Below are 17,049 nucleotides of genomic sequence, written 5' to 3' on the forward strand. Positions count from 1 at the left end.
GAGGTCCCTGGGAGAAGCCACCTGCTCGCCCGTGCAGACTTGTGCGCTCCTTGTCCAATGGGGTACAATGGAGGCCAACACTCTGCCTGCATTACTAGGGGCACAGAGGTGAGTTTTCTTGTTCATTTAGCACAAAGAGTCGCTCAGGTTGAGGACTGCTGCCCCGTCGCTCCTCGGCTACAAGAGCAGGTCTCCTGGGTGTCAGCTTCACGTGATCGGCTTCAAACAGAGACAGGTCATGTGCTCCCAAGAGCACAGCTTCTTGCCTCAGCTTTCCTGCTCACTGCAGTTCATCACCGGGAAGAATTTCAAGTCATGAGCATGAGTGGTAAAAACTTTGTTGGCTGACGTGCATAAACGGCCACCAGCTTTCATTTTCTCAGCAGGGAACATGACTGACATGACTCGGGCAAAACCAGAAACCCTCAAGGTGCCATATGAACAATGCTGTTCTTGGATCAGACCACATAAAACCCTGGGATGGCAGAGCTGGAATGGAAATTCAACATCGTCCCGTCCCCCTACCTTTTATAGAGAAGGAAACTGAGACCCGTGGTCGTGGTAACAAAACTCATTTGTGGCTTTAAAAATATGTCTCTCCTTGTTGGCGTATTTCCTTTTAAAAAAAGAGAAAGAGAAGAACAAGAAGTAGCTTGTCTGGCCTTCTAGAAATGGCTCATGGAATCAAGCTCGTGACACAAAGTCAGCACTCTATCACCTTGTACGCAGGAAACTAATTACCACTGCAACCCCAGAATGGGTCATCTCAGACCCTTCGGTTGACGCAAGGCCATGAAAATGGACAAGTGCCTAGACTTTGGTCTCTTAGTTCTGGTGCCTCTCACTACCCATCTCCGGCCCCTCCTTTAGCATCTGTTGGTCTCTACTACCCTTGGCAGGCTGCAGATATGCTCCAGCAAAGGTCCTCTCTTGATCACAAGTCCAATACTAGGAGTTCTTTTTTTTTTTTTAATTTTTGTTTGTTTATTTATTTATTCGAGAGAGAGAGAGCACAAGCAGGGGGAGCAGCAGAGGGAGAGGGAGAAATGGGCTCCCTGCTGAGCAGGGAGTCCAATGTGGAGCTCGATCCCAGGACCCTGAGATCATGACCTGAGCCAAAGTCAGATGCTTAGCCCCCTGAGTCACCCAGGTGTCCCCCACCACTAAGGTTTCTTGCCACTGCTTTTGGGGCCCAGGTGCCAGGGCAGGTCATCATAGGCACCCCTCCTGGCTCTCCCTGCACCAGAGGTCTCATCCTGTCTGAGCATTGTACAAAGGGGCAAGCAGATCCCCAACTCTCACAGAACCTCCCCCAAGTCCACTCCCTCCAATTCCCTATCCCATTCTTCCTCCTCCTGAGCATCAGGCTACCTCTTTCCCTCTTTGCCTGGCCACCCCAGTTCTTACCATCCCAGAGACTTTCCAAAGCAAGGGCGATAACGCATCCCCGAGGCTAGAAAGCTCTGACCTCTGAGACACCTCCAACCCTGGGTTTGTACTCTTCCTTCCATTCACAGGGAGGCTAGAAAACCACATCCCTGTTCTCCTGAACCCATTGTCTGTGTCATTGTGTATTTAATGTCTGACCCTCTCTGGATTATAAATTTCATGAATTAAGGAACAGGGCTAGGTTAAGGTTAGGATGAATGGTCGATAGAAATAACAAGAGTCTCCTTGAAGGTTATTCTGAGAGACAGAAAGGGGTAGAATAACGTTGAAAACTATTGAGAAGAATACACTTACGGGGCTTACGAACAAATTTACCATGAAAGATGTCAAAGGCAGCAGTCAAGGATGATTCTGAGATTTTTTTTAATTGACCCACCCAAATGTGCCACGGGACAGTGAGGGAAAGATGGGGCTTGGTAAAGGGTGGCAGGCACTAGAGGGCTTGGGAACAGTGAGTCTGGTTTGAAAACTGGAAGACCCTGAGGGAGGTTGTCCTGCAGCACACAGATTTGCAGGCCTCACTGTTTTAAGTACCTGTGAACAACAAAATCAAAATGAAATTGCAAAGTGGTTAAGGTTATCTTTAGAAATTCTGTTCTCTTTTAGGGTCCATGTCAGGTCCCCAGTTCCCTAATATTTTGCTGATCCTCATCCACATCTGATCTTCAGAAGCAGGAGCGCCCGGTTGGCTCAGGGGATCTGAAACCCTTGATTTCAGCTCACGTCTGGATCTCGGGGTTGTGAGTTCCAGCCCTACATGGGGCTCCATGCTGGGCAAGGAATCAACTTGAAAAAAAAAACAAGGACGATCTGATCATGTCAGGTAATCCCAGTTGAAAAGGTTGACTACTGATGAGACACAATACGCTAGCTCTCTCGTGTTACACTTGAACGCTAACATGGAAGCAACTCAAAGGAATGGTCATAACACCACTCGTCAGAGGGTTTATTCCAGCTCTTTCTATATGTGGGGCACTGCTCCAAGCCCCGATGCTCTTTCCAACACCATGAGGTAAGAAACGTTTTATAAACGGGAAACCTGGGACCCTGAGATGCTAAGTGACGTGTCCAACATCGCACTGCCAGCTCAGATTGAAGCAGGAAACATTTCCTAGCATGGCAACTCCAGAGTCTGTTCTTGGAACCGCTCTCCTGGGAATGAAAGCATAGGCATAGAAATTTAAGAAGAGTTGAAATGTGTAGGAAACTGTGTGGGTGGCTGAGGAGACACTTGGGAAAATGCAGATGCCATGTGCTGGTGACTCTAGTCTCATCCTGCTGACTGGTGACAGCAATGACATGGGCTCTGCCCAGAGCTAACCCCAGACGAGTGACTTAGTATCTTTCTGTTTCATTTTCCTTATATATAAAAGAAGGAGAATCAATCCATCTACAAGGTTATTTCTTATAGCAACGTTTGTAATAGCAAATAGCTGGAAACAGCCTAAATGTCTCTTGAGAGGAAACTAGCTAAAAGATGACTGGAAACCCATAAGAGGGAATATAATGCTTCCATGAAAAAGCAGTAAGGGAAAGCTCTATCTACTGCTAAAGATTGAGCTCTAGAATATTTTTTTATACATACACACACACAAACCATGGTGCAGAACTAGGTATATCACGTGCTACAATTTGAATAAATAAAGGAAATAAGAATCTGTAGATTCCTTTATATTGTGCGTGCCAACATAGAAAATCAGTAGAACTGGCTGCTTCAGGAGAACGGGGTGGGTAGGGAACAGAGAGAAAAGAGGAGGGAACCTGTCCCTGTCATGCACCCAATGGAGGAGGGTGCCATGCCCACCCTTGTGCTAGCTACAGAGAGGAATCATTACCATGTTTAGGCCCCAAGGGATAAGGGAGTGAGGGGGAGAGAGAGAGAGTTGTAGGTACAGAAGGAGCCCCTGGACAGATGCTGGAACCCTTCCTAGATGCACCCACAGCCCAGCAGGGAAGGAGCTGGGGAAATAAATACCCTGACCCTGTTCTCCTCCTGCCCTCAACTCTGTTTTCAGTGCTGTCCCCTGGGAAAACCCTACAAGAGGCCCAAGGGCAGGGAACATAATCAAGGCACCCTTAGAGGTGAGCATTTTAAAATAAAACAAGAAAAAAAAATTAAAAATACATAAAACAAGAGGGCGCCTGGGTGGTTCAGTGGGTTAAAGCCTCTGCCTTCGGCTCAGGTCATGATCTCAGGGTTCTGAGATCAAGTCCTGTATCCGGCTCTCTGCTCAGCAGGGGGCCTGCTCCCCTCCCCACCCCGCCTCTGCCTGCCTCTGTGCCTACTTGTGATCTCTTTCTGTGTGTCAAAAAAATAAATAAAATATTTTTTAAAAAATAAAATAAAACAAAAAAATAAAATAAAATAAAATAAAACAAGAAACAAAGGGTTAGAGCAGATGGTTTCTGAACCTCTCCCTCCCTTCGAACTCTACCTACTTCCTTGAAATCATACCCCATAGCTCCATCTAGTGTCCAAATGGTGCCTCACTGTTCTGAGCTCGGAGTCCCCTTAGGGGAATTCTAACGCAAGTCACCTTCTCTGCCCCTAATCACTGCCTCGTGGAAGCCGTTTCCACTGTGAATTATACCTATTTGGTAAATGATCGTATCCCCTAAAAGTAGAGAATACTTATTTTGGGACGCAGAATATTTGTTGTTGGTGGTTTTTTTTTCTTTTAAAAAGATAGTGGAAATTTACTTAAATTCAACTTTGAACTAACTAGTTACGATGTTTTCTCAAACTTCAAATTGTTAAATAAACGTAAGCAGCACTTGATCAAGACTGTAAATCTTCTATAAGCCCAGTTTTGAGCTTGTCACTCCCCTCTTTATAGGTCCTTAATGCAGTGTATCTCAACCCTGCCTTCGAAATACCCATGGGGGGTATTAGCAAGCACCTACTGATGCCTCCAGCTTTGGTTTTCTTTTTTCAACATCCCTTCAGCTATTGGGGGTCTTTAATGGTTCCATACAAATTTTAGGAGTGTTTGTTCTAGCTCTGTGAAAAATATATTTTTTTAAAGATTTTATTTATTTATTTGACGGATGGAGATCACAAATAGGCAGAGAGAGAAGAGGAAGCAGGCTCCCTGCCGAGCAGAAAACCTGATGCGGGGCTCGATCCCACGACCCTGGGATCATGACCTTAGCTGGAGGTAGAGGCTTTAACCCACTGAGCCACCCAGGCGCCCCTGTGAAAAATATTTTGATAGAGATTCCATTGGATGTGTTGATTATTTTGGGTAACATGGATATTTTAACAATATTTACTCTTCCAGTCCATGAGCATGGACTGTTTTCCCATTTCTTCCCCAATTTGTCTTCCTCCATTTCATTCATAAATGTTCTATAGTGTCCAAACTACAGATCTTTTACCTCTTGGTAAGGTTCATTCCTAGGGATCTTATGGTTTTGGTGCATTTGTAAATGGGATCGATTCCTTGATTTCTCTTTCTTCTGCCTCATTGTCAGTGTATAGAAATGCAACTGACTTCTGTGCATTGATTTTGTATCCTGCAACTTTGCTGAATTCCTGTATTAGTCCTAGCAATTTTTTCATGGAGTCCTTTGGGTTTTCTACAAAGAGTATCATGTTGTCTGTAAAGAGTGAAAGTTTGACTTCTCTGTCGATTTGGTTTATTTCTTTTTGTTGTCTGATTGCTGGTTCTAGGACCTCCAGTACTATGTGGAACAACAGCGGTGAAAGTTGACATTCCTGTCATGTTCCTGACCTTAGGGTGAAAGCTCCCAGGTTTTCCCTGTTGAGGATGTCATTGGCTGTGCGTTTTTTGTATATGGCTTTTATGATATTGAAATCTATTCCTTCTATCCTTACATTGCAGAGAGTTTTTATCAAGAAAGGCTGCTGTATTTTGTCAAATGTTTTTTCTGCATCTATTGAGAGGATCATATGATTCTTATTTTTTCTTTTATTAATGTGGTGAATCACATTGATCTATTTGTGGATGCTGAACCACACTTGCAGCACAGAAATAAATCCCACTTGGTCGTGGTGAATAATCCTTTTAATGTACTGTTGGATCCCATTAGCTAGTATCTTATTGAGAATTTTCGCATCCGTGTTCATCAGGGATATTGGTCTGAATTCTCCTTTTTGGTGAGGTCTTTGTCTGGTCTTGGGTATTTTGGTGAGTTTTTTGTTTGTTTGTTTGTTTGTTTTAAAGATCTTATTTATTTGAGGGGTGCCTGAGTGGCTCAGTGGGTTGAAGCCTCTGCCTTCAACTCGGGTCATGATCCCAGGGTCCTGGGATGGAGCCCCGCATCAGGCTCTCTGCTCGACGGGGAGCCTGCTTCCTCCTCTCTCTCTCTGCCTGCCTCTCTGCCTACTTGAGATCTCTGTCTGTCAAATAAATAAATAAAATCTTTTTTTAAAAAAATCTTTTAAAAAAAGATTTTATTTATTTGAGAGAGAGAAAGAGATAGAGCACACACAATCAGGGGGAGTGGCAGGCAGAGGGAGAAGCAGGCTCCCCGCTAAGCAGGGAGCCTAATGCGAGACCAGGTCCCAGGACTCTGAGATCAAGACCTGAGCCAAAGGTAGACACTTCACTGACTGAGCCACTGAGGTGCTCTTTTTTTAGTGTGTTCTTTGTACTGATTTGGTAGCAAGGTAATGCTGGCCTCATAGAATGAGTCTGGCAGTTTTCCTTCTATTTCTGTTTGTTTTTTTTTTTTTAGATTTTTTTTATTTATTTATTTGACAGAGAGAGATATCACAAGTAGGCGGAGAAGCAGGCAGAGAGAGAGAGAGGAGGAAGCAGGCTTTCCACGGAGCAGAGAGCCCGATGTGGGGCTCGATCCCAGGACCCTGGGATCATGACCTGAGCTGAAGGCAGAGGCTTTAACCCACTGAGCCACCCAGGTGCCCCTCTATTTCTGTTTTTTAAAACAGCCTCATAAGAATGGATTTTAATTCTCCTTTAAATGTTTGGTTATGGGTCTGTTCATGTTTTCCATTTCTCCCTATTTCCATCTTGTTAGTTCATGTGTTTCTAGGGATTCATCCATTTCTTCCAGATTGCCTAATATGTTGGTATATGATTGCTCATAATATATTCTTATAATTGTTTGTATTTCTATGGTGTTGGTTGTGTTCTTTCCTCTTTCATTCATAATTTTATTTATTTGGGGCCTTTCTCTTTTCTTTTTGTTAAGTCTGGCTAGGGGTTTATTGATCTTATTAATTTTGTCCAAGACAAGCTCCTAGTTTTGTTGTTCTGTTCTACTGTGGTTTTTTTTTTTTTAATTTCTATATCATTGATTTCTGTTCTAATCTTTATTATTTCTATTCTTATGCTGGATTTAGGCTTTATTTGTTGTTCTTTCTCCAGTTCTTTTAGGTGTAAGGTTAGGTTATATATTTGAGACTTTTCTTGCTTCTTGAGAAAGGCCTGTATTGCTATATACTTCCCTCCTAGGACCACCTTTCCTGCATCCCAAAGATTCTGAACTTTCATGATTTCATTTTTATTTGCTTCCATTTATTTTTTTAATTCTTCTTTAATTTCCTGATTGGCCCATTCATTCTTTAGGAGGATGCTCTTTAACCTCCATGTATTTGTGTTCCTTCCAATTTTTTTTTCTTGTGGTTGACTTCAAGTTTTAAAGCATTGTGGTCCAAAAATATGCAGGGCATAATCTCAATCTTTTTTTTTTTAAAGATTTTATTTATTCACTTGACAGAGAGAGATCACAAGTAGACAGAGAGGCAGGCAGAGAGAGAGAGGGAAGCAGGCCCCCTGCTGAGCAGAGAGCCCGATGCGGGACTCGATCCCAGGACCCCGAGATCATGACCTGAGCCAAAGGCAGTGGCTTAACCCACTGAGCCACCCAGGCGCCCCATAATCTCAATCTTATTGAACCAGTTGAGACCTGATTTGTGACCCAGTATGTGACCTATTCTGGAAAATGTTCCATGTGCCCTTGAGATGAATGTGTATTCTGCTGCTTTAAATGAAATGCTCTGAATATATCTGTGATATCCATCTGGTTCAGTGTGTCGTTCAAAGCCCTTGTTTCCATGTTGATTTTTTGCTTCATTGATCTGTCCATTGCTGTGAGTTGGTCGTTAAAGTCCCCTACTATTATTGCATTATTATCTATGTGTTTCTTTAATTTTGTTATTAATTGGTTTGTATATTTGGCTGCTCCCAAGTTAGGGGCATAAATATTTACAATTGTTAGATCTTCTTGTTGGATAGACTCTTTTATTATGATATTGTGTCCTTCTTCATCTCTTATTATAGTCTTTGATTTACAGTTTGGTTTGTCTAATATAAGGATGGTTACTCCAGCTTTCTTTTGATGTCCATTGGCATGACAAATGGTTCTCCACACCCTCATTTTCAATCTGGAGGCATCTTTGGGTCTTAAATGAGTCTCTTATAAGTAGCATTTTGATGGGTCCTGGGTTTTTTCCCTTAATCCATTTTCATACCTTATGTCTTTTGATTGGAGCATTTAATCCACTTATATTCAAAGTAATTATTGAAAGATATGGTTTAGTACCATTGCAGTACCTGTACAGTCACTGTTTCTGTCGATGGTCTTTCTTCCTTTCTGGTGTTTGTTACTCCCCTTTGCTCAGGGAAGCTCCTTTACTATTTCTTGCAGGGCTGGTGTAGTGTTCACAAAGTCCTTTAGTTTTGGTTTGTCCTGGAAACTTTATCTCTCCTTCTATTTTGAATGACAGTGTTGTTGGATAAAATATTTTTAGCTGCATATTTTTCCCATTTAGCACATTGAATATATCATGCCAGTCCTTTCTGGCCTGCCAGCCTTATGATTCTATCCTTGTAGGTTAAGGACCTCTTATTCTAAGCTATTTCCAGGATTTTCTCTCTGAAATTTGCACGCTTCACTATTATATGTCAAAGTATTGACCTATTTATTTATTTATTTTATTTTGAGGGGGTTTCTCTGTGCCACCTGGACTTGAAAGCCTGTTTCCTTCCCTCAGATTAGGGAAGTTCTCAGCTATGATTTGGTCAAATAAACACTCTGCCCTTCTCTCCTGTTCTTCATCTTTCACATATTTTATTATCCAGATATTATTTTGCCTTATGGAATCTCTGAGTTCTCTAAGTCTCCCTTCATGATCCAGTAGTTGCCTCTCTTTCCTTCTTTTCCACTTCTTTATTTTCCATCATTTTATCTTCCATATCACTGACTTTCTCTTCTACCTCATTTATCCTCACTTTCAGGGCCTCCATTTGGGACTGCATCTTGGTAATAGTCCCCAGAGTGGGTTGACAGGATGTAAGTGGGGTGAGCAAGGGCAAACTGGAACCCACAAGGATAGGCTGGACTCTGCATTAGCATCTCAACACTTCTAAACCTCTAGTGCATTCATCATGGACTTAAATATATGCTCAATCCAAGAGTTGGAGAAGCTGAAGGAGATCCTACAGGAGTAAGAGGAATTATAACAGACCTCCTCAGTGTGAGGAAATATGGCCACTCCTTCACTTCCACTTTCTTTATTGAGCACAAAATGTCTCTTTTCTTTTCACATAAGAAGTCTAAGAGACTTAGGGAAGTGAAGTGACTTGTAACCTAGAAGCCCATATGTACATATATATTTAATTCTAGTATAGTTAACATATAATGCTTTATTAGTTTCAGATGTACAGTATAGTAATTCAGCAATTCTATACATTACTCAGTGCTCATCATGATCAGTGGCTCTTAATCCCCTTCACCTAGTCACTCCCCACTCCTACCCTGGCCTCCTCTTTGGTAACCAACAGTGTGTTCTCTGTAGTTAAGAATCAGGCTTTTTTATTTGTTTCTTTTTTTCTTCATCTTGTCTCAGAAATTCCACATATGAGTGAAACCCTATGATATTTGTCTTTCTGTGATGACATATCACTTAGCATAATACTCTCTAGACCCATCCATATTATTGTAAATAACAAGATTTCATTCTTTTTTAGGGTTAAGTAATATACCATTGTGTATTTACACCACATTCTTTATCCATGTATCTATTGATAGACACTTGGGCTACTTCCATAATTTGGCTATTGTAAATAATGCTGCAAAAAAAATAGGGGTGTATGTATCTTTTTGAATCAGTGTTTTCATATTCTTTGGGTAAATGCCCACAGTAGAATTCCTGGATCATCTTGTAGTTCTATTTGTAATTTTTTGAGGAAGCTCCACACTGTTTTCCACAGTGGTTGTGCCTGTTTACATTCCGATCAGCAGTGCAAGAGGGTTCCTTTTTCTCCACATCCTTGCCAACATTTGTGCTTATGTTGTTGATTTTAGCTATTCTGACAGGTGGGAAGTGATATCTCATTGTGGTTTTGATTTGCATTTTCCTGATGAAGTGTGTTGTTCAGCATCGTTCCATGTGTCAGTTGGCCATCTGTATGTCTTCCTTGTAGAAATGTCTGTTCATGTCTTCTGCCCATTTTTAAATTGGATTATTTGGTTTTTGATGTTGAGTTGTATAAGTTCTTTATATATTTTGGAAACTACCCCCTTATTGGATATGTTGTTTGCAAATATCTTCTCCCATTCAAGTAGGTTAACTTTCAGTTTTGTTGATGGTTTCCTTTGCTGTGCAGAAGTTTTTATTTTGATGAACCCTCAGTAGTTAGTTTATTTTTGCTTTTATTTCCCTTGCCTCAGGAGACATACCTAGAAAAATGTTGCTACAGCCAATATCAGAACTTACAGCCTGTGGTCTCTTCTAGCAATTTAATGCTTTAGGTCTCATATATAAACCTTTAATTTATTCTGGGCTTTAGTTTTGTATATTCTGTAACAAAGTGGCCCAGCTGCATGTAGCTGTCCAATTTTCCCAACACCATTTGTTGAAGAGACTGTCTTTCCCATTGTGTATTCTTGCCTCTTTTGTCATAGATTAATTGACCATATAATCATGGGTCTATTCCTGGGCTCTCTATTCTGTTCCATTGATCCATGTCTCTATTTTTCTGCCAGCACCATTCTGTTTTGATTGCTACAGCTTTGTAGTATATCCTGAAATCTGGGATTGTGTTATCTCTGGTTCTATTCTCCATTTTCAAGATTGCTTTGGTTATTTGAGAACTTTTGTGCTTCTGTACAAATTTTAGAATTATTTGTTCTCGTTCTCTGAAAAATGCTATTGATATTTTGGTAGGCATTGCAGTAGATGTGTAGATTGCTTTAAGCAATATGGGCATCTTAACAATATTTGTTCTCTTGGGATGCCTGGGTGGCTCATTTGGTTAAGCCGCTGCTTTCAGCTCAGGTCATGATTCCAGGGTCCTGGGATCAAGTCCCACATGGACTTGATCCACCCTTTTTCAGCAGAGAGCCCACTTCTCCCTCTGCCTGCTCTGACTGCCACTCCCCTGCTTGCGCTGTCTCTCTCTCTCTCTCTGACAAATAAATAAATAAAACCTTTAAAAACAAACAAACAAGCAAACAAACAAACAATATTTGTTCTCTTAACCCATGAACATGGAATATCTTTCTATTTGTTTGTGTTACTTTCAATTTCTTTCGTGTTTTGTAGTTTTCAGAGTGCAGGTCTCTCACATCCTGGGTTAAGTTTGTTCCTAGGTATTTTCTTCTTTTTGGTGCAATTAAAATAGGATTATTTTCTTAATTCCTTTTTCTGCTATGTCATTATCAGTGTATAGAAATGCAACAGATTTCTGTACATTGATTTTGTATCTTGCAACCTTACTGAATTCATTTATCAGTTCTAGTAGTTTTCTAGAAGACTATTTTTAACAATATCCTTACATATCTGAAACTCCTTTCAAAGGAATACATGTCAGCATTTTGGATCTGGGTACATGCTTTTCCTCCTCTCCAAGGGACATTCCTGACCTATGTACTTGTGCCTGTTACCTCTGATGATATCATACATGCAGATTTAGGTAGCTTTGCAATAACAGACGTACCTTTATTATTATTCTCCAAAGGAAACTACCTATTCCACTGCAAATAGATGTGATTTCAGGACTGATTTCCTCCTGGATCTTGATAATATAAACTTAACTAAATCTGAGCACTGCATCCAAATGTTCATTTCATTTAAATGTGAATTAAGGGCTTTGAACTAAGGCCACGTTCTCAATCCTCTATCCAAATCTGGTACCAAATTATCCATGGTTGCTCTGTGACTGTTGATCTAAGGGGGACAAGAACACTGTTTGGCAGAATAGGAGAGTAAAATTTTTTTAACATTTTTATTTATTAGAGAGAAAAAGAGAGAATGTGTGCACAAGCAGGGGGAGCAGCAGACAGAGGCAGAAGCAGGCTCCTTGCTGAGCAAGAAGCCCGATGCGGGACTAGATCCCAGGACTCTGAGATCATGACCTGAGCTGAAGGCAGACATTTAACCGACTGAGCCACCCAGACATCCCTAGGAGACTAAATTCGTAAACTTCATTTCTCTCTTCTTGACTATTCATCTAGATGGAGTTTAAATCCACTGCCAAAACATAACATTAGAATTCAAATTATTTGGAGCACCTGACTGGCTCAGTTGGAAGAACATGTGAACTTTGATCTCAGGGTTGTGAGTTCAAGGCCCACATTAGGTGTGGAGCCTACTTAGAAAAAAAAAAGAATTAAAATTATTTAAGGGAGAGAATGATGTCTTTGTCAATGCATTTATTCTGAGCAATAATAATACAACAAAGTTCCAGTGATGGGCAAAGTTTGGCTAATCTTCTCAAGAATATTACAACAATATATAACTTGAAGTGACTTTTTCTCCCTCTGTATCTAAACTTATTGGACTAAGAGTAATTAATTAGAGTTGAATGCAATTTTATATTAGATGTTTTGCTATGATTTTATATTTTAAATAACAAATACTTTCTTTTATAATTAATGTAGTTTTAATGATTTAAGCACAGGATTATTCCCATATGCTTCTACACATATGTTTACAAACACTTGTATTTTAATGAAAGAAACTACAAATAAATACTTTAGTTTAAATCATTTCAGTAAAAGAAAATCTAGTTCCATAAAATAACAAATTGGAAGACGATGATTTAAATTTGCAATTTTTCCTCTGCCAAACTATTTGTCATAGAAACCTTTAAATGGTATGTTCCACTACTAACATTAAAATACAACTGAATTTACCAAAATGTGATTCATAGTCCCCCTTTCTAGGAGTGTATTTTTACAAAGTGAGGTTTTTCAGTACTTCTTTCATTTCTTTTAAGTCATTCTATTCTTTTTTGCTAATTTATTTTGGCTATTCATAAGATAGCTTACAACAAAATGCCCCCCACAACCCACAGATTTATAAATATTATACTCCTTGGGTTATATTCTGATATGGTTATTTTTCAGAGACCTTGAAAGACAGGCAAACTTCCCTCTGCAAAGAGGAAAAAGCCACCAATCGACTGAGCAAAGACCGGTCCACAGACAGACGGTAATAGGCTGCTTTGACCTTCGCCTTCTTTACTTTTTTGTGTCTTGACTTGAGTTAAGGTGTCTGGATATGTGGCCCTGGGCTGTGGGTAACTGCCACAAATTGGATTTTCAGGGAAGCAGACTCTGAGACAGATTAGGGTACAGGAAGTTTATTGGGAAGTGCTCTTGGAATTCAACCACTCTATGTCCTGACTTAGGGTCAATATTAAAGCAGAAAAACAACGCCTTCCACCCCAGGCCAAGAGACGGATGAGCCTAGTTGGGTATATGACCCAGCCATCCCTCTCCACATGAAGCTTCACCTTCCAGTGCCCACTCTGGAGGACATGTTTATTTTCATTAAGGCAGGAAATACTTTTTCATCAAGGATTTGTCAATACTCATCACTAAACATTTTTTTTGAAATTTGTAATTTTAATTATAATTTTCAATTATATTTTCAATCAATGAGCAATTTAGAGAAATACAACACTGTACTAAAATAAACTTTGTGTTTCAGATACTATCTTGGGAATTGGAAAATTAGTGTTTTCTGCCTTTTAGAAAATATAAATTTTTTCTTCCAAGTTTGCTTTTGTTGTTGTCTTTACGTGGTCACATAAGGCTCTCTATAACCATCTACGTCCCTTCCCAAAATCTGTGCTTGTTGTCAGTTAGGTAGAGATGTCCTGCTGGGTGGCAGGACCCACCCAGCTTTTATATCCCGCATGGCTGACCTTTAATGGAAGTTTTAGCTTTTCCAAAAGTCTGGTCTTCGCTGACTGGGGAGGAAAAACAGTTGGAAAAAAAATGCTTTGAGCAATGTGAACCATGTAATTTCATTTGAACTAAGGAATTCCAAAAATACTTGCTTATTGAAAGGGCAGTTATGTTTTTGTGTTGGAACTTGTTATGGGGAATAAGAAGTACTAGCCCTTTCCTCCCCTACTTTTTCTCATAAACATTGAAAAAAATTAAAGACTGTCTGAGCGGCTGGGTAGGAAAATAGTGTGGAGGGGGTAAAGTGGACCACACAGTGGGCCTGTCCCAGATCCCGTCCCTTGTTTGCTGGCGGGGTGTGTCTATCTACTCTTTGGTGACCTTTTGAGACCAATTCATCTTGAGACAACCCTCTCCTCGCTCTGATGAGAATTCAGGGCTCTGTCTGGCCATGTCTTCAAGACTAGAGTAGTTGGACTGAAACCCAGAAATTCTGTCAGTTCTGCTCATTGATGCCAACATAAATGCCATGGCAGCATCAAGATGGAGACTTCTGGGCAACATGGTCAAGCAGAATATTTTCAGGTCATGTCTAACTTTAGGTCTCTGTGAGGAGATCAGGGGTTAATAAAAATGTTCATAACTAGCATTTTGGGGAAGAGGTACTAAGTGCTGATCACAACACTGGGGGCTTTTACATGAATGACACACTTCAATCCCACAACAATCCTCTGTGGAGTTTTGAAAGCTAGAGGGGTTAAGAACCCCGATTTTGAAACCAATCAGTCTGTCCCCAGAGTCTTTTATCTTTTTCCCAGTTCTGTGAACCCTGGCTTTTGATCATGGGTTTCAGGATACTAGATTAGAATCTCAGACACCAGTGAAGCAGATACTGTTGGTCCCTGACCGGGTCTCCTTGGTGCACCACCTTGCAATGGCTTTTTCTAGTGGCCGGAAGTCCAGTTGTGGGCACGGAAGCTGAGTATGTGGAGATTCAATACCTCCCAGGAGCAATCCTCCATGAATGACTGATCAGTTACTGTATAAATCTGAGCTCCCTCAGTTCTCAGGGAGAGTAACTCAGAGACATGGGTTCTACACTGGTTCCCAGAATTCCTCAGAGGGACTAAGCACCTATTACCCATCGCGCTAACCAGGCTTGAAAACACCCCTTTGTTGGTTGTCTTCCCACCTCGTCTTACTGGCCCTGCAGACACTGCCTCACATCACCCCCAGAATAAACTGTATGTGTGTTCTTGTTTCAGGCCAGCCTCCAGGGGAACCAAGATGAAGGTAAAGAGTAAAGGAGGGTGAGCCTATGAAGGAAGAGAACTCAGTTAGAAGAGATGCTGCATTGCTGGGGGGGTAGTGTGGGGAAGCTCCTCACAGGTGGTTCCCTGTTCTCGAAGGTGATGGTGCCTGGGAGACAGGAGAGAAAGGTTTTGGAGGGTTATTGAATCTTGACTCCCTGGTGGTTACTTGACTGCTTGGTTGGGTGGAATTCTTTCAGAAGTTTCCTTTTTCTCTGTCCTTTTTTAACTTATTTTTCTCTGAATTTTCATTAAAAGTAAGAGAACCCAAGAAATGCAATGATTAATAACTAGAATAATAAAACAAGATAGAAATGTCAACATGTTCTCCATGGAACCCTGAGGACGTAATTGTAAGTAAATGGAAGAGGAAAAAGTACAGATATAATTTCAGAGGAGGCATAACTTACAGGTAACATATGGCCTGACTATAATAATGCTATATACTGTTTCATATTAAATTAGGTCTTTAACCAACTTTACTACACTTACAGGATAGTTCCTTTACTTGTGACTCTATGCTTTTTGTTGATAAACTAGACTTCTCCTGGTACTTACATACATTTTCAGGGACTAACCTAAGCATGGGAAACTCTTGCTTTGTTAAGGTTAATGGCGATATCAAGTGTTAACTGTTGTGTTCAAAATTTAATTTATGTCTTTAATTCTTTGATTGTTTTTTATTTCATATACTCAACTTCACATCTGCATTAATGGAGTTTTGCCTGGAAATGGACAACTTTAACATTTATTATATGTGGTGGAATTGTCTGAATAAGTGTGTTTTGAAACTTTTGATTGAGGGTATTGTTATTAATGCTTTCATGATGAAGAAACTTAGAAATGCCCATTATTTTTTTAAAAGATTTTATTTATTTATCTATCTGACAGAGAGAGAGAGATGGTAAGGAGGAAGAGAGGCAGGCAAGCAGGCTTCCTGTGGACCCTGGGATTATGACCTGAGCCGAAGTCAGAGGCTTAACCCACTGAGCTACCCAGGTGCCCCATGAAATGCCCATTATTTTTATAAAATCTGTAGATTAAAGGGATAAAGATGATAGCCAATATTGTAATAACATTGTATGGTAACAGATGGTGATTACACTTACGATAGGGAACATAGTGCAATGTACAGAAATGTTGAATCACTATGTTGTACCCCTGAAACTAATATAACATTGTATATCAACTATACTTCAATAATGGAATTTTTTTTAATAGAGGATGATAAAACCTTTCATGAGTATTTCTTCTAGTGAGTACTTTAGCCACAAGAGGGAACCGTATGAGCAAAAATAGGGTATTTTGAGGTAATCTTTAGAGAATTTTAGCACCCACTCCCCAACCCTTGAGTCTTGAAGCATCCCAATATGTTTGCCACATCTTAGCCAAATTGTGTTTTCACCAGAGATCTGGGCTAGAGAGCTGAGTAACCCCTCATTGCCTTTCAACAGACATTAACAGATAAACTGTTTTTTTAAGCTACCATATCATGGGAAGTCATGGCAAAATAAGTACAGACAATGGCCAACTTCCTTTTCAAATCCACATATTAGACTGGTCTACACCAAGGTGCTTCCCCTTACCTGGTTAAGGTAAAAACATTCTTGCCATTTTTTCTTTGCTATAGAGGAATCGTGAGACAACCTCTGAGAACAATGAGCTTGTTTAGGGCTGGGAAAGTGTAGGTAGAAGGGAGAAACTGGGGCACTGTGTCCCCTTCTCAGAGTCCAGCAGAAGAAGATCCTTTTATGCTGGGAAGCAAGAGGAGGTGCAGCCAAAGGCAAGGAAACAGTCAAACCCTAGGGACCTTGGGAGAAAAGTCAGAGCCTGCAGCGTTACCTTGGGTATTTTTAGGAAGCCACTTGGGTAGGGAGAGAGTCTTCCTTTGGTGAATCATATATTGAATGAGGGGGGTGGGTTAATGTTGTTAATACCATCCAATTACTAAAAGGTTAATTCCTGATTAATTTATTGCCCCTGACATCATAATTGGGTAATGTAATTCCTTCTCTCTCTTCCTTGCACTGTTTATTTCCAGGAATTCACATGACCCTTTGGATAAATTATTGTCTTTGTTTTTGCTTAAGCTACAAAGGATGTTATCCTCCAGGTGAATGTGAAAATACTGATCTCATTCATTTTCTTAGCGGAGTAATTTTTT

At 40.5% G+C, this 17,049-nt stretch overlaps 1 protein-coding gene across 1 annotated transcript in view; it reads left to right on the top strand.

The window, feature by feature from the left end:
* PDCD1LG2 (programmed cell death 1 ligand 2) overlaps positions 1-15,268 on the top strand; it is a 94,807-nt gene extending 79,539 nt beyond the window's left edge. Inside the window, exons 7-8 of the transcript XR_006386466.1 lie at positions 12,790-12,874; positions 14,841-15,268. The gene's annotated coding sequence lies outside the window, so the exon portion shown is untranslated. The remainder of the gene's footprint in view (positions 1-12,789; positions 12,875-14,840) is intronic.
* The last annotated feature ends 1,781 nt before the right edge of the window (positions 15,269-17,049 follow it).

The sequence above is a fragment of the Neovison vison genome, chromosome 9 (assembly GCF_020171115.1).
Source record: "Neovison vison isolate M4711 chromosome 9, ASM_NN_V1, whole genome shotgun sequence".
Lineage (NCBI taxonomy): Eukaryota > Metazoa > Chordata > Mammalia > Carnivora > Mustelidae > Neogale > Neogale vison.